Source organism: Mizuhopecten yessoensis, unplaced genomic scaffold (genome assembly GCF_002113885.1).
Source record: "Mizuhopecten yessoensis strain PY_sf001 unplaced genomic scaffold, ASM211388v2 scaffold10331, whole genome shotgun sequence".
Classification (NCBI taxonomy): Eukaryota; Metazoa; Mollusca; class Bivalvia; order Pectinida; family Pectinidae; genus Mizuhopecten; species Mizuhopecten yessoensis.
The window spans coordinates 995,792-1,014,783 of record NW_018408493.1 but is presented as its reverse complement, the minus strand read 5'-3'; the positions used below and the strand labels follow the sequence as shown (position 1 = coordinate 1,014,783).

At 35.6% G+C, this 18,992-nt stretch overlaps 1 protein-coding gene across 2 annotated transcripts in view; it reads left to right on the top strand.

The window, feature by feature from the left end:
- The first annotated feature begins 774 nt into the window (after positions 1-774).
- The window catches only part of LOC110460202 (neuronal acetylcholine receptor subunit alpha-10-like), a 96,434-nt gene continuing 78,216 nt past the window's right edge, over positions 775-18,992 (top strand). For both annotated transcript variants that reach the window (XM_021512992.1, XM_021512986.1), the window contains exon 1: positions 775-940. The gene's annotated coding sequence lies outside the window, so the exon portion shown is untranslated. The remainder of the gene's footprint in view (positions 941-18,992) is intronic.

The window sequence follows — 18,992 nt, the reverse complement described above, 5'->3', positions numbered from 1 at the left end:
TCTTAACTTACCTTACTGGTTTAAAGGTTGTATTCAACAATAAGCATGAACAATAGCTTAAAGTACACTATTAATCAGGTAAGTAGTTTATCTTTTTATTTAAAGGGACACTTGTGGAGTAATTAAAAAGACATAATGCGCTGAACAACAAAACAAACGGTATCTTGTTGAGTATTGCGGGGCCAAAGAGTGTATCTTTCTTTAACTTTAAATAATGACCAGAACCAAGATTAATTTGATAGAGCAAAGGTTAACCCATCTGGAAATTGTAAACATGTACTTAACCATTATCTTATTTCTGATTTATGTCCCAAGGTAGATAGACATCTAGCATTTTGTGCAATTGTTGAATGCATAATGCCCTATCTTTTGCAAGTCATAATGCAGAGCGCGATTTGATATCATGAATCACGGTTTTGTTGTTTTAGTTTTTTTTTTAGTATTATTACAACATATATAACTAAAGATTTCGACCTACCTACTTGTTTTATATAAACGCGGTGCATTTCAAGATATAGGGAGTTGATTTACAGTTTTGGCACCTTTAAAGGCCAGTCTGGTAATTCACATTTCCAAATCACCTATTCAATTACATTAAAGAATACTTTTGTAACTGTTTTATTTATTTCAGGTAGAAAATCTGATACTGCTTTAAATATATCTGTTTCCAATTAAATGATCCGTAACGAACTTACCATACAACCATTCAGCCAATCATAAGAAACATTTATTGTATTTGTAAGTAAGACTATTTAAACGTAACGAACTGGGCGGTAGAGTTATCGAGTTCATGTGAGTTCTTAATTGTGAACTGCAGAAAAACAAATTTCATATATAAAAACTCTTTTATGTAAGGAATAATGGATCGGCGCAACTGAAAACGGGAAGGTCCACAAAAACAAGACACGTTAACTCATTTACAGCATTCAGAGGATAAAAGGTAAGTGTTATCATTTCTATAGCAATGCAATGGTTTCTTAAAGTAATATATGCACTTTTTTTCCGATGCATTAGTGGAACTTACCATTGCCTATGCAACCCCCCCCCCCCCCCCCCCCCCCACAGTTTTAAGGATTATATACAGTTTTCTTTTGGTATTGGTTAAGTTAATATTTCTTGTATATTACCAGTAGCAGGGTCGAATAAAGGGTCTGGTTTACACTAAATAACATTGCTTTAGTGAAATGAACCACACTTGTACATTTCGCTATTATTATCCGTCGTGTATGCAAAACAGCTTTAGAAAGTATGTACGAAAACCTTACCTTAGTGATTATTAAAGCGTATTTGTTTCAGTTTTTATCATATGGAACCTTTTTCTAGATCATGTTAAAATCTAAAAATCTGATGTGCAAGAGTTGAAAAGCAGAAGTCTGTATTTCATCTTTTTTAAATTATATTTCATCTTACGTTAAGTTAGTTGAGTTGTACTAGCTAGGTTAACCTCAATCTATTATATATGAACTATCTCATGATTCTTTTTTACATTAAGAATATTCGGGGATCGTTACAGAGCCTCTTTGATCAGGATATGCACATTCCAGATCACTCTCATAACGAAGTAATAATACTTATCGCAACACATTTCATCTAAACGCGAGAATTCTTGTTTCATGAAGGAATTTGTATATCATGTCTCGACTTTCGATATTTTAGTGTAGTTGACATTATCATTTTACATGTACCGTATTTACGGTAATAACACATGATTAATGGTAGTAAAATGCAAAGTAGATAGAGCACTGGCCTCTCAATGGTTGGGATCGATTTTCCGATAGGACGGGGAAAGGTATAGGTTAACTTTCCCGACCACGTAGATGTATTTAAGGTGCTATGGGTTGCTTCAATATCAGAATTCATGTGCGCTTCCATCTAGACCAACAGGAGCGATTGATATGAGATGATAAATCTTGTTTCATAATTGTTAATAAAAACAAAAGCAAAGCAAAGCTTTAACATTTGGTTAGAATTATACATGTGATTGCACTTGTACACAATCACTATGGAGCCTGCAACAGTATGTATGCTTGATCTTACTGTTTACTTAACTATAAGTTCGCAAAATTAATTCATTTTATTTTAAATGGAATTTGATACACACATGAGCGCAGTGACCGATCCTATATACGCTCAACTGGTCTTCATTGACAAAGCGATCAATTCCACAACTCATCGTTTCGAGATTAGATCTATTTCCCAGTAGATGATGAATAATCGTTAAATGGCAATAATATGCTTACTTAAATAAACGGAAAGATTGTTTTAATTGTCATTTAAGATAATTGTTGTTAAAAAAATAATTATCAACTACCTCTGGGATTTTTTTTACGTCTAACACCTGTGTGGGATTTAGTGCTGTATTTGTGTTGTTCATGCGTGTAAGATTTGATTTATGACAAATAGTGACATATCTGCCGTAATCGTATCAGGTCTCGTTCCGATTGGTGCCCGCACCAGTACACCTATTTAATTATCTGTCCCCAATTCCGGATATCTATGATAGACATTTGACGTACTGTGCGTTTGATGTCATTGTTAAAGTCAGTTTAAGTACTGGTATCGTTATGGCTTCTATATAGTGTTCTTCACGTTAGTTTATAAATTCGCCTGTCAGCACGTGACAAACATTTTTATTTATAGGTTTTGAAAGAGTTTACAAGATTAATTATACTTAGATAGGAATTTGAATTAAACGATTGGAAATATTTAATTACTTTTTTTTTTTTATTATTGTTTGTTTTTTGTTAAGTGTTTTGACACACCAAATATCTCTAATTGAGACCTAATACTAAAAAAATACTACCGCTTGCTTCTTTGAACCGAAATAATCCGTTTACAGGTTTTTTTTCAAATGCATTTAAACTATCTATCATTGAACTCCATCTCGGATGATTTGAATGAATGTATTGTGTGTAGATATATATACACATGGGGCAAAGAAGTATTTCCAACAGTGTGGACAAGTTTAGGTTGTCAAGTTTTCGGAGCGATCCGCTCCTTTTTCAAGACACAGTGAAACAGAACAGTTACATGTACATAAACATCATATTACAAGAAGATATAATTGATATACTATAATTGAAAATATAACTATTATATATATACATGTATATGTATTTACAACCAGGTAATCCCATATTAACCTATTATCATTGTTATCCTTATTTGTTGCTATGTAACCCTAGGGATCTTTCGGATTGCTTCAATATTTGTCTAGACTCTACAATATTTACACAATTCTGGTCGCTAGACATTGCTGATCTTTCGCGTTCATTTATAAGGGATGTCCAAATTTGCCGGGCATTCAGACAATTATATGAAAGGAGGTGTGCCTATCTGGGCCTTCTGGCGGCTATCACCGATAAGTTTATTTTTTATATAAACAACCCTTAGGGTTATGCCATATTTATATGACATGAAATTAAGGTCAGCTCGGAGACCATCCCGAGATATGAGGGGGTAAAGTGGGGGACCAAAATCACAAATGGTCCCTTTTTGACAAAACTACATGTTACTTTTTGAAAAATTCTTCATCATTTTGGTGAATAGCGTAACACTCAAGATGCAAATATTAAAACTGGCCGAAAAGAGTAGCACATGGTTGATAGGAAGGTCAGTAGGTATCTTAACCAAACCTCAAAATTGGAGTTCGAAAAGAATCGGGGGCAGGGGGTTCGAAGTTAGCAGATGGGGGAGGGGACGTATGTTTTTAACCCTATTATACATATGTAATAACTATGTTTATTGGTACATCCGACTTTCCGAGATAGTAGACCAGAATAAAACAATTATACATAAATGCTTACTTTATATATATCTGAAAGTTGGATGCATGTCTAAATAAAAGTGCGACTTTTGTGCTAAAAAGCTGTACTTATGATTAAAAGTGCTAAAAAGGGGGATACATTCTTAGAGGGTTGGTTAAGATACTTATTAAAACAATTTGGTAAGATTATTGTATGGTTCTGATATCTTTTAAGGCACAAAAAAGAAAGAATTGTTGACATAATTAAACCAATATATAATAAGGTCACTAGTGACCTACTTGTCAACTACGTGCTACTTTTTTCGGCCATTTTTCAATATTTGAAAGTTTAGTGTTACGCAATACACCAAAATGATGACAAACTTAAAAAAAATAACATATCAGTCCGAAATCAAACTCAATTAAGAAAATGACTTAAAAAAGAGGCAGTAGAACACCCAAAATCAAAATGGAAGATGTCACGAACCCCTTAAATAAGTAAAACAAAAAAAACCCCAGATGTTCCCGAATGGTATGCGTTTTTCTGCACCACGTGTTGCATCCATCAAAGTGTCTCCCAGCAAACCCGGAAAAATAAAGGTCACCAACGATCAAAGACATAATACACAAATATTTTCATATTGTGGAAACTGTCATTGCGTGGATGAAAATAAGATCACGATGGCAACCACGAAATTTCTTCAACGTAGATTTAATGATCCCTGTCACGGTAATGCTGTTATGCCAGCATTCCTTTGTTGGCCAGGTACATAGCTCAGTCAGTTATAACAATAAAACATTGTTTATTTTATCTCTATTATTCGCAGAAAATAATTTTACAATTTTCCTAATAAACATTTAGCGAAAAGTTCAACTTTCGAAAATAAAGGGCATATGAATGCTTCCTTGACGTAGCACATTGTACCATGCCCACAGAATCTGAAATCCGCGAAAAAAAGATTCCCCGAAATTGACAATTTTAACAAATCTGCGAAAATAAGGGACCACGCAAAAATGAGGCTTTAACGATAAATAAACCAGTGCAATCATGTGTAAGTGTTTACAACTGTGCCTTAAATATAGTCAATTTAGAAACTATTGTTATACTTCACATTACTGGCAATCACAACAGTTATGAATGTTGCACAAGTTCAACATAATGCAATTTCCACTTTTCTATTCGTTCTCAGCACTCTCCACATTTCAAATAAAACCCTTCGCAAAAGTCAATTATAAGTGATGATCTTTCAGTAAAATATTCAGGTCCGCCTGCGAGCCAAATTGATAGAGCTTATCGTGCTTACGAGACAATCTGCCTCAAAACGAATCTAAATGATGTTCAAGCACAAGGGTACTGCTAGATCTAGGTAAATTATGTACGGGACTACTAAACGACGTTATGTCTGTATCAATAAAATCGCTAGACACTACGAGTAAATATTGATAAAAAGTTCGTTTTTTTTATGTCTATCATTTTCCTACGTTAAGGATTTGTCTAATTTTATAAATGATTTTGGCATTCAGATGTTCATTTAAATTCATATCTCCGGGATTTTAGACCTTTGTTTTTGAGTGCTGTGTTTAAATGCAATAAAGCAATAAAGCTAATTTTACCGTGCGTTGTAAGTTAAACACATTTTAACCAAACAAAATGTTTCAGTAAGTTGATATATGATACAAATAAAATGTTTTTTCTATTGAAACACTATATCTGGAATGCATTATGGTTCGCCACAAAGATAATATATAAAACAAGGGCGAACACTCGTATTCAAAAATAATTCATTCTTTTTTTTGTCTATATTTTCAGTTTTATTCATGAACAGATTACAATCGCATGCTGCTTATAATACAATTGATAATAATATACAACATTTGATATAGCGCCCGATTTAGGTAGAATAAGCCAATCTGGGTGAGCGCTTTACAATACATAACGGCTATAAAATGTATACAGATAATACAATTAGTATATACATTAATCAATTCAATTTTGAGGAATGTTGACGCTTCACGCACATTTTAACTTTAAAAATAATAAAAACTAAGTTTTAGAACCAGAACGATTTAGCATTTCGCGAAATTGACATGCTCATCTGTTGTCCTCTTATGACTAAATTTACATAATGTTTTAGTGGCTTTCATTTCGTTAACTGTGTCCTAAATGTCAAGGTCGAGATCATGACGCATGTCACATGATGACCAGGTTAGCCTCTCCGGTGCATCTGTGTCATCAAGCTTTTGATGAAATTTTCAAAAAGAATTTATCGGTTTTGTGTGAAGCAGACAGATAAATCTTAGCTCTAGGGTAAGATTGTTTACGTTAAGCACGAGGTTTTCAGAAGTAATTTAATTATTTGTTTTCTTCATAATCCTAACGTAAATTATACCCTTAATAGTATTATGGAACTCAATGTACCGTGCCGTCGTAAATGGCGCACGAAATGTGTGACAAAATTTTATAATGCGACCATATTGTGATAAGATTACACTGTCTACAGAGATAACGTGTCAATATTGTGAAGTGGGACTTGGATGACCTTTTTGTCCCAAGGTATGTGAAATCACTGGTAATAACGATAATTAATTTGTGAAGTGTGAGAGAATATGACGCATTCCTTTTGTTTTTGTGTCTTTACGGTTCCTGGTGGTCTATTTTGCTATCAGCTAATAGTCAACGCTACATGTACGTTATTTGTTGTTTTCAAATAAGGCTGAATGTATCAAAACTCGTTCCAAGTCTTTCAGTTTCACTTCGATAAATATTGATAACGTGTTGTCACTGGATTATAAAAAAAATAAAAAAATGTTGAAGCGTCGACTTAATATACCATCTGTAACGTAAAATCAAGGATATTGCAAACACTTCTGAAACAGTCAAGTATCTTTTCTTTATTTACAACAAGGCAAACATGACTGCTTGCTACGAAGTTGTATTATATTAAATGTGAAAGTTTGATTTTCCATTAATAAATGTTCCCTTTCTTGATAGCTACACCTTGATAGCAAATCCGAATATCACACTATCAGTTATAGATATACAGTGCTGACGTAAAAAACTATAACAATGGTTTTCATAAATGCAGGTTGATAGAAGCGTCATATACGTCTTGACTACATGGTTTTATTTTCCTTTCTCTATGTGTATTTTGTCTCTTTGTCTACAGATTTTCCTGATTCCATTGATTTTGAATACAAATATCGGGTTTGTTTACACTTTGGTCTTCCCCGTTTTTCTTTTTGAAGGTTAATACATCCTATACCAGACAATTGTCAAGACTGCTTCAATACAAATCCCGTCCGTTATATCAAACAGTATAAACAAGCTATTGAATAGGTTAAACGTTTCGTAACGTTAACACTACTGTGTTGTAACAATAATAACGTAAGGAATTGTATCGCAACTGTTGGATCTCCATGGTGTAGTAGAGCATGCAGGGACGACTATAGGGTGCTAATACAACTCTATTTATGTACACTTTTTTGTATGCAAGTAATTATCGTGTGTTGTAAGTAATATATTGTGTCAATCACTGGTTGCGTGGGATCACAGCAAAAACACTCGAGCTGTCAGAAGTGGTCACTTACGTACATTGAAGTGAAGCTTCTGATGTAAAGGTTTTATTCGCAATGGGAATTACTGTCAAAACGTGATTACCTCTAACACATTGACAGAAGGTAAGACAATACTACGATTTCACTTCATGGTAAGGTTTCGATAAAATGTCAAATGCTCTCCATTCGAAGGAATAAATGAAATATGCTGTTACAGTCACGGTTTTGCAATGTCAATCTTATTATACCAATATTTTAACATGTTTTTATATAAAAAAAAAAAATCCTTATAAAAACAAATTTTATCGCGCATGGTAGATATTTTATTATTAAGACAAGTTTATTTCATTGTTTCTTTCATTAATTGTTGAATATTTCTTATTAAGACACCCATGTTACATTCATGGTTTAATATATATATTCTTATTAAGACACGCTTGCATCATTTATGGTTGAGGATTTCCTATTAAAGCACGCTTGCATCATTAATGGTCGAATATTTCCAATTTAGACACGCTTGTATCATTAATGGTCGAATATTTCCAATTAAGACACGCCTTCATCATTAATGGTCGAATATTTCCAATTTAGACACGCTTGTATCATTAATGGTCGAATATTTCCAATTAAGACGCGCCTGCATCATCATTAATAGTTAAATATGTTTTATTAAGACACGCTCGCATCATCAATGGTTGACTCTTTCTTATCAAGATACGTTAGTGTCACAATTGTAAAAAAAGTACTAAACAAGTCAACTTATATTTTCCCCTCTAATCCGGATATTAGCACTCTGGATGTCTTAAAGCTGCAGGAAACCCACGTGGTCGGGTAGGTGACTCGATACCTGTTCACGTCCGATCTGGGAATCGAAACTCGGCCGACCTGGCGAGAGGCGAGTGCGCTATCAATTGCGCCAGTCGATCACTCAAACGTGTCATAAAAGATAGCAGTGTTTATCAGGTGCCATTTGTATCATCAAACGTCACAATTGTGCCAATAAGAGAGTTTGATATCATGAGATGTTTGCGCTCAATATCTTTTCTGTATAATTGATGGTTTCAGTTTTCCTACGAGGACAGGTTTCCAATTTACTATTGAGATGAATTTGTATCATAAAGAATGGTTACAAAGTCGTTACGCTTTCGACTCTTACAATGTTAGCTGTGATGCAGCAGCGGTGTACCTAAATAACACGCAGGGGGGAATTGCCCGTATGTAAAATATAAGTGGTTAAGAGTAAAGTCAATCTTCATTCTGCATTGATATAGACATGCTGAGAGTGTATGCAAAACTCATGTAAATGTTTTGTTTAGGAAAATATCTAAAGCGACAGCAAATATCGACCATCGTATCAATATACCTTGTCTAGGTCTAATATCACGACATACAATGATGTATAATACGGTAAAATAACGGTATATTGGTCACCATAAAACTACCAATCTTTACGACGTTAATGAATGGCAAATATCTTGTATAGTCTGCACGTGGCTGTTTAGGTACTGTAACTCCCTTACAATCACGAACCTTGATACAACGTGACCTCCACGTCTGTTCGTTGTTGTCTCAGATAACTCTACATAACCCAGACGTCTTTAATGCTGTCCTTGGGACAGAAGATTGATATCTGAGGCAATACGGACTCTCTCAATATAACAAGGAACAGTAGGTGAGGCAAATCTGCCCAGCTTATGATTTAGTCTATTGGTCTGGAGAAGCAATCACAAGGCAAGAAGTCATTATCCGACAAACGACAATAATGAATAAACATTGGGTTTTAGTCAGGATAACACAGACAATTGGCGTTTATAATACCATATGTCTTGTCACCAATCCTTTTACTTCGTTGGTCATTATGTGACGAATATAACAGTGGTCACTCTTTTTCTACTGCGGCCGCTAGCCTAGGAGTAGAACCTGGGACTACATTCAGTCCTACGATTGAGTCAAAAGGAAATTTCTTCTGATGAAACAAGTAACAGGCGCCTAGATATAGCATAAAGCAATTCCCTTTTTGTATTTGATATCAGAAGTGGAAAAGCGTTACCAATCTGAGTAATATTGTACAAAAACGAAATCAGAAAGACATTGAAGAAATTCCAGATTCGACTAGGGTCTTCCAATGCAGTTAAATGATATTCTGATGAAGTTGGAGGTAAACTTCCTCAAGATATTTGTATGACCATTACGTCTGTGAGTTATTTTGTCTTAGATAATCTCAAAAACCTCCAAGGGGTGAACAATAAAACCATTTCACTGCAGATGAAGTGTCAAGCTTTGCATTGTTTATTTGGGAATCATGTCGCGAACGGTTTCTGTGGCAATGCCAACTGGCGTCATGTGGGTCTGAGGGATCAAATATGTCGCCTTCGTTCTTTCTATGAAAAAGACGATTATTTATTTAGACTCTTTTGCTTTTCTGTATGAAGAATTCTAACTGTGATCCATATTTTGTTTTTTTTCGGTCTCAAGATTTCAGTTTTCATTACAACAACGACCATTTGCAGATATTTATATGAAAAACTCGCTCGGGGAATCGTGCCGTTGATTAAATCCTACATCATGGCGTCGTTTCATATCTTTCTCTTGTTAAGCCAATTTTGAATGAATTAATCAATGTGTCCCTGAGAGAAGACAACTAACTGGTCTTGTCTGTGCAAGTTTAATAGAAACAAAGTATATTTCACAGCGCCAGTGACAATGCCAGCAAATAAAGCTACAATTGTAGGTAAATTTAAAAACGAAACAGTTTTCAAAGACGACACTGAGGACAGCAAAACAAATAATCATGCTGAGCAGAGAAAAAACGTAGGAGTGCTGTCCAATTGTTGAGGGTTTTTCCGTTTTGTTTTTCTTATTTCGGCGTTTTCTTTTGTTCCTCGTTACATGTGGAACATTACGTGTTGAAAATGAACATAAGCCTATGCAATTTGGTACATGAAATTGATACAGTATGCCAAAAAAGAATTACACTGCACCATACCGTCAAAGCTGTCATTTTCATACAACTTAATTATGCTCATGGTGGTTTATTCGCCTGAATAGTTCCTCGTTCTACTACGGTAAAGACTTTGGTGTTCCTTACAGTGTCACAGTATATCGTATTAACAAGTTTAGTGTTCTGACGCCTTCAAAAAATACCTTATATCAAATGTCTACTAATTATATAACCTAGAGCTTTGAGGATTACGCAGAGACTTGTCCACTAAAATCAAGGATGTTATGATTCTTAAATGTCGATGTATATGATATCTTTTAGTGTTTTGGCTAATATAGTTTCTCACGGTGTTAATGTCACACTATTCCAGTTCAAAACTATTATGGGTCCATACAATACATCCTTTCACAGGTCTACTATACAAGAGCTTTGATGATGTCTCGCGGTGTCTAAGCAGATGGGGCCACGGTGGCCAAGTCGTTTAGGCGTCGGACATTCTTCTAACATTAGGCCTCCACCACTGGGTCGAGGGTTCGAGACCAACGTGGGGCAGTCGCCATGTACTGGTTTCTTACGATATTGAATCACCTTATGTCTGCTAGTTTACAGTTCCTGTGATTTCTAACAATGTCTCAAGAGCTTTGATAATGTCTCACGATGTTAAAGCAGATAATTGTCCATTAGAATTAGGGCTGCTCTGGTTCCTTAGTGTTAAGGTACGTAATGTAAATCTTATCCATTAGTTTAAGACTTAAATAGTAGTATCTACTATAGCTTAGCGTTCATGTTGTTCTTCAAAATGATGACATTGTAGATCTTCTTTGGAAAACATGTGAACATTCACGGTTCATTCTACATGCAGGGAGCTTAGATCGTTCCAAACAATGTGTGAAAATAAATACACTTGCTAGTACAGAGCTTTGGTGGATCCCCTTGGCGTCGAGCTGCATTGGTTTACTAGGGAAGATGATTGCTTGCGGTTTAAGTACATATATACATTTATTAGGGCAGAAATCTGTTATCGTTCCCTCACAATAAAATATATTTAAAATAAGCACTGGGAATACGAAAAAATGAAGCGCCTTTTAAAAAGTCTTGTGCAGAAAGCTAAATCAAGTTAACGTATAGCTGTTTCGTCCATTCAGGACTCATCAGTTGTTTTTAAGGTTAAAAGGATGAAAAATCCATGTATAAAGTATTCCGAAACATACGAAGAAAATAGTCTCGTTCAACAAGACGCTTGGTCACTTTGTAATTCAAGACTTAAGTTTCTGTTCGGCGTAGCTTGAGCAGACAACAAGAGTCTGGTTGAACGAGACTAACGAAGAAAACAGAGAAAATCGACCCTTCAAAGTCAATGAAACGCTTTATAACGTTACACAATTTATACATAACCTCATATTTCATGTTACTCGTGCAAGAATGAATTCCAGCCACAAGCTTTCAGCGATTTTCAAGTCTACCATTGGACCGTACCCCGCAGTGTTCAGTTCTTCTGTGCCTTTTTCACATTTAAAATTTATGTGACTGGTTATTGAGTGTACGAGTGATCATAAATGGACATTTTACGGGATGTTTTTGTATATCTACACTAGTTAAGAAAATATATTCCGTTAAGTTCTGGCGCTTATTAGGTAAATATGTTGAAATAAATTAACACTGATTTCAAGTGAGTCATTAAGTAAAATAAGGGGTCAGGATGGGACGCTTTGACCAGAATAAGTGGCACATATAAAAGATCGGGCGCTTATAAGGTAAATACGGTATAAAACATAAACTGCTGTATAATGTTGGTAGCCAATTACATGCACATTGTATTTGTAAGCTTATAAGATGAAGGTTTAATCGTTTAACATGTCTTAACACTTGTTGGATGCATTTCAAATTCAAAATGATTTCAGTTGACATTTTGCTTAAAAATAGGGTTTCATTTTGAAGCATTCCATTGCAGTATCTACTTTGTATCATCGTTCTTAATTAGATTAGCAAAACTACCGGAGGTTATCTGATACATAAGTTGCACTTCTGTGTTGTATGGAATCACGAAGATTTTCTATAAAGACACAGTTAACGCACCGTGCGATACGTTACTTAAAGTCAATGCATACATAGCACCACTGCTGCGAATACACATTTTCAGTGATATAAAATAAAAAGCGCGTTCCAGCGTAATAGATTAAATGGGCACGTGCTACTCCGCCCATTACTAATCAACAGAGCACCAAAGTGCACAAGGTCATTAAATTGAGACGGTAGAACATCGTAATGATCAGGCAAGTGTTATCATGCTGTTTAATATTCGCTCATGTTCAGCTATAACGGCGCGTGCTTCATTCATGTGGTTGATAAACTTTACGGTACCTTACCTTAAACTATTTTATTTTTCTATTTTCAGTAGTTTTAAAGTAATGTCATCGTAGCTTTGTCTCTTGTAATTATGAGAAGAAATTGTAGTTATATTGGCGAGTAGAAAAGGATAATTCGAATCAGACGTTTGATACTCTTCAAAAACCATTTCGATAGGTTTGTAAGCTATACATTTGTATGTACCAGGGTCGTTGGATGTCTATGTCTGGATTCAACCGGACGAGGTCTACCTTAAAACGTAAAGTAAAAATTGAAATGTGATTCCATATGTACAAAAAAAAGACATCAGCAAATGAATTGATATAATTAATTTATGTACTCTATGTCATCGTATTAATTTACATATACAGTATGTGTTTAGACTGAAACGGTAACTGTACTGTGGACGCCTGTTGAGCCCTAAAACAAACAGAGCTGTTTGTTATTATAGCAGGTCATTAGTATTTTAAAGCAGAAAGCGCCGACAATATTCATAAAAAAATCAGTTTTGTTTTGTGTTTTATCATTTTTTAGCGTAAAGCGTACTACAGAATAAAAAGATACTCTTTCTCCTACAAAAGCAGTGATACATGTATATGTAGAAAAACATTCTTCAATGAATATGATCCTAGGAGCAATACTTTACAAGCTGTTTGTTCTACCGGGAAATAGTATTGATTATTAAGCATCATTTTCGGCTACAGGCACTATGGCCTCGTGATGTTGCTTGGAGATGAAATAGCGGTACCGGTGGAGCCATTTTATACATCGACAATATGGTAGCATAGTGCCTTAAACAGCAGTCAATTTGGTTTTTATTAGATGACAAAACGTATTCCCTTATCGGTTAGATCATAATCACGTGGATGTCGGTGATTTTTTAAATAAGCTCGGGTCCTTATATTCTCGTTATGACGTCACTTCAATTGGAACGTCACAATACTCTCTACCTATCTGGTTATATGGGTCTGAAAAGTTACATAAGCCTCAATTCTGTCTCGGTTAGTATATCCTTTACCAGGTCTATATAACAACATACATGTACTAATCTCAACAAAGGTCCATAATTGAAACATGTAATTATTACACTGCATGAATTAAAGTAATACATTGTAGCTTATAAATGACAGAAAATAAAATAAAAGCTCACTTGTATGGTAAATCACTGAACTGATAATGAAAGGTTCTCTGTTACAAACGTATATGCCAAACAATTTAAACGAGATAGTTATTTGGCACTGTTGTAAGGAGCGTGTATAAGAATTAAACTTAATTTACTTTACAATAATTATGGAACATGTTAGATCACTTACATCAATCACTCTTGTTGGCCCGGATGTAAGCGTGCAAAGGGTCTCATGTGGTAGGAAATCGGAGTGCATTGTATCTGGAATATACTAAGGTGGTCGGACAAATAGCCCCGTATTAATTGTGTCATGTCCGTCCGGGGAATCAAACCCCGATCGTCTTAGTGAAAGGCGCTACCTGACCACCCAATAGGGTTTAACCGCTTCATAATCAACCAATTACTATTATTTATCACGTGGTATGTTATTTATTAAAGATCATAGTTCCCTCAACAGAAAGAAATAACGATTTAAGACATTACATGATAAATATCAAACCGTCAAGCATTATAATAGTGTGCACGCTCACGGCGGCCATTCTGTTGCTGACAGATGACAGTGCCTCTAGCGGAGAAAAGGAGCAAAGTTATGAAAAGACTCTCTTGTCATTCCATTCATATATACCTAACGAATAAAACCTGTTTATTCCGACCAACTCTCTAATCCTTCTGAAGCAATTTAATTGTTCCCACAGGGTGTTCGGATTAGGCAGTTTGTGGATTTTGTTAATTGGACATGTATACAGACCACTCCGTATACGATTACCAAGGCACTGTCACTCTAAGGCGTCATAATTAGACAAGTTTCAATTTAGTAAGATTCTATATTGTTGTTTTGTCTTACAAAAAAAATCCACACATTCTGCAGGTTATGACCAAGCACAAGCGCATCCCCATTAGCACTGTGAGATTACCTTGTAGCTGTCACGTTGATAATAATTAACCTAGCAACCAGTGTCTTCAAGTTGTAACGAGAGGCCATTTTAACGAATGGATAGTCGCCTGGATCAAACAAAGCATGTATTGGCGTAAACGAGTAATCTCTGATACAAATTGCAAATAACACCAATCAATATTTTTTTTATAGTGTTGCTCAAAATAATTAAAAGGATAGAAATAAATTAGAAACTCGATAAAGTTGTGTAAGTTACAACGCAAACAGAACAACGGCATCTTCATTGGTGTTACTGTACTTAACCTCATCCGTGGTGATAAAAGTCTGTTTGAAATCGTATGGAATTGACACTATCATAGTGACAAAATGTCTCCTTGAAATCCCGTGTTACCGCGTAGGGATTTAAAACCGACATATAGGTGACGAAGATGCTCCATTTTACCTCTGGCCCTGACACAGACACACAAAACTCCGTGCCTGCGTCAAATACTTAACGGAAGAGAGAGACTGTGTTACTTCCTATAGCAGTGAACTGTGCTGAGTTATCAGTTAATTTTATTGCATTGGGATTTTGGGGCGATTTGTAATGTTAACTTGTCAATTTCCGGGTTAATCCAACACCATCGACCCCCAGACGGCGAATCGGTGTTGGTCTGGAGATTAGTGACGGCAGCGAGTTGTTCCCACACTTTTAAACAGCTCGCTTGGTGACTTTAACCCCCATGGCGATAAGACAAAGAAGAAGTGTATGTTTTAAACGTGCCAAACAGGATATGTGAGCATGATATGGGCGATTACTTCCGCGTTGTTTCTTTATTACACGTGTTGTTTACTCGATAGAAATCTCAAATATGACTTCATGATTTTAGCATTGAAATGTGTTGATGTGGTACATGTACTTAGAGTCTGTATGAAATCAAAATGCGACATATCAGCATCGCACTTCGTCTGGAATTGGATTTCAAATTTGCTCCTGACAGATCTAGACCTAAGGTGACCAGCAGTGATAGATGTTGGCGTATACGTAATGGAGATGATGAGTAAATTCCTTACCTTCCTCAACCGTCTATGTACACAAAGTCATGAAATTGTGTTTCAAAAACGAATCATAAGTAAAATATGTACTTTACTTATTTTACAACAATTATGAGATAAGTTATTTCGACTCATATTTATCACTCTTGTTCGTCCAGGTGTTAGCGGAGTACCCGGAGATAACCCTCGTGGTCGGCAGGTGACCCCGTACCTTGTCACGTCCGATCGGGGGTTCGAACCCCCGCTGTCTTGGTAAAAAGGGAGTGCGTTATCCACTGCGCCACCCGATCAACTCATCATCGAGATGATGTTTTATTGTTTACTTTTATGAGCCGTCTATGCATACCAAATCCCAGTATTCAGTGTTTTGAAGTCGAATTATTCATATTTTACTGATATTTTTGAACATATATCACAGGAAAGAATTTAATAACGATATCATGAGTTAGTCTTAAAGTAACTATTTTTTCTACAACGTTTCTAAGATATAATTATTTAAAAGTGCTAACAAATTACATGTACAAGATAACACCCCCGATACACCTTGTCGTCGGAAAGCGCAAGACTTCATAGAAATACTGAGAATCAAATGCCTCCAGATTGTTATCTCAGACGTACACTAAGAATAACGGTTCTTGTTTAATCGAAAGTACTGGAGATTTACTGTAAATAGACCCTTAAGTGGTTTCCTTGGGTCCTTTTGACATTTACATGTACCATAAACTGATATTATTTTCCTAAACAGCCTAGTGGGATATTTTTAAGGTTTTATTTTCTTCCCTGAAAAAAACTATTAAGATTACATACCTTGTAGTAAGTCTTAACTTATACAGACTTATTTTTCGGTTCCTCGAGAAAAACTGACACAGTACAGGAAAACCTTGTTATAATGCCACAATTTGTCTAGAAATCTTGACGTTAAAAAGAGGTTTGGCGATACAACGAGTGAGATACGTAGGTAAAAAGAAATTAAAATGAAAAAAATAAAAAAGATAAACGAAAAGGGTGTACCTTGAAAATAAAGGCGTATGTATAGTAAGCGGTTAGCGAAGTACAATAGCAAATACAACGAGAGGCGTTGCATCGAGATTGTCTTTCCTTTATAAAGTTTTTTTCCTGCCGCCACCATTGCAACAGTTTGGACCTCTTTCATTTCTAATCATTGCTCTAGCATCGCTTAAGGATCCCCGTACCACTGCCAAAAACTGCAACTAAGTGTTGGGAGGTTTTTTTCCGGCAGGACTATAGCTTTGATAAATCATTTCTGAAAATAAAATCATTCCTTGCTGGATTTTTTTACGTAATAATAAAGAAGAAATTAAGCAATATGTAACCAACAGTAGTGTTCTTAATTAAAAATAAAAAAATAAAAAATAAAAAAAAATAAAAAAATAGTGGGGCTGGACCGGGAACCCAGGATTGATATACTAGCGCTCTAACCGACTGTGATACCAAGTCAACAGAAGTGTCCGGTCCCACCTGCGCTACAGTTATACCCAAACAGAAGTTAAAGGGAGGTTACTGTATGTAGGAAAAATTACGTTACAGCGGGACAAGGATCCTTAACTCGTTTTCAGAACAGTGGGTCGGATAAGGTTCCATGCCCCATGCACCGCGTTCAGCTTGAGATTTACATATCAATGATGGTGGCACTCTAAAATGGCGTTTGAATTGCACCACCATCTCTGGACACAGTAGTTGCATGATCTTATCAAAATTCCGTCCCGCCAGGCATTTCTGCTCCTTTCTCCACGCAGGCCTGGTACCGGCGGTGGTCGAGTCGATGGACTTCGATCCCCGCGTCCTTTCTTGACTAGCTATGTGGTTATGGACCTGATGTGCCCTGTCTGGGTCTTAATGTACCGTACATAAGTAAACACCATTGTCTATGTAAGATCTATGATAAGATCACGTGATCTAGACAGCGCCGGGTCAGATCTGACCCCCATTACAGCGATGAGACACGTACTTGAAACTGTATATACGAGAGGGATGAGAGCAAGAGAAAGGTCATTTCTATCCATCTGCATGCACGTACATTTGTGTACAATGTATTCAATTTTATATCTTACGCAATCACTATCTTGTACATGACATTATGTCACAAAGCTGATGACGTCATATGTTATAACTAAAGTTATTTATTGAAGTCCGTTGTTATTTGAGCCATATACATCACATGCATTTAGTGGCCATTTTATAGTGTAACTATCAGTCACAGTTTTATTGTTGTAATCAAAGAATGATAATCTTTATTTAGAAATGAATTCACCGGAAAATTTTGTTTTACTATAGCTCCAATTAGAATGAATTGAATGAGCGATTGTTTTCGCTTGAATAAGTTGAAACTATGTAAGTCTACATGTACGTTCCCGGTGTGAACTTTTATTATTATTAATGTACATCGTCATTTAAAAGACGTGTGTGTAAAAAAAATCTGAAAGAGTTTAAGAAAGATTTTCAAGCTTTATCATGCGTTTCTTATTACAATGCAAAAGCAATGGATTTTAGAATGATATTTTAAAGCATAAAAAGACTGATTTAAAGATGTTTATGTGCGCTTCAAATACCAATGTAGATATAGCCAGTGTGTTACTTGTTAAGCAGTACATGTTTCGTTTGTGTGATATAGAACCAGTACACTTTCAAATCCAAGGGTCCATTTCTTTTACCTTGCCTCGATATGTACAGCCCACAAAGTATGGCACCAACATTTGTTTGTTTGTTTTTGTGCTACTATAGTGTACCAGAAACAGCACGTTTGCATTTTCTGGAAAGATCAGAGCTTCTTCGATACCAGCAAAAATAATCATAAGTTTTTCTTTTCTTTATTTTTACCACAGTAAAGTGCAATGGGAACAACCTTAATTGACCAGCCTATAAACTCATTGGGACAAGATGCAAATATATATACTGTAATATAAATGTAATACTGGTCAAATATATCGACCGCTTCTATGCATTCTCAAATTTTATGATGAAATGATTTATATTTTTAATCGATAATGTTTAGACCTTTGTTTTATATTCATGTAATATGCCCCTGTGTTACTTACTTCTGACAATTCTTGCCTACCATTACTAGGTTCGGACCGAACGGTAACGGCGTCAAATAATGAAGTGTATTTGAATAGCACGTGAGTTTTCAAGGTGGCTCAACTTCAAAAATATACGCTTCAGCCATAACAATTGATCATTTAAAGTTAGGTTTTACAAACAACTCAAGTATAAGTATTTAGTTGAGGACTTCCCCTGGCGGTTCTTAAGTATTCGAATCAACCAATCAGCGTCTCATTGGTCATTAAGAGTTACAGAAATTAACAGAGTGAACGAGGTCGTTACCAGTTTA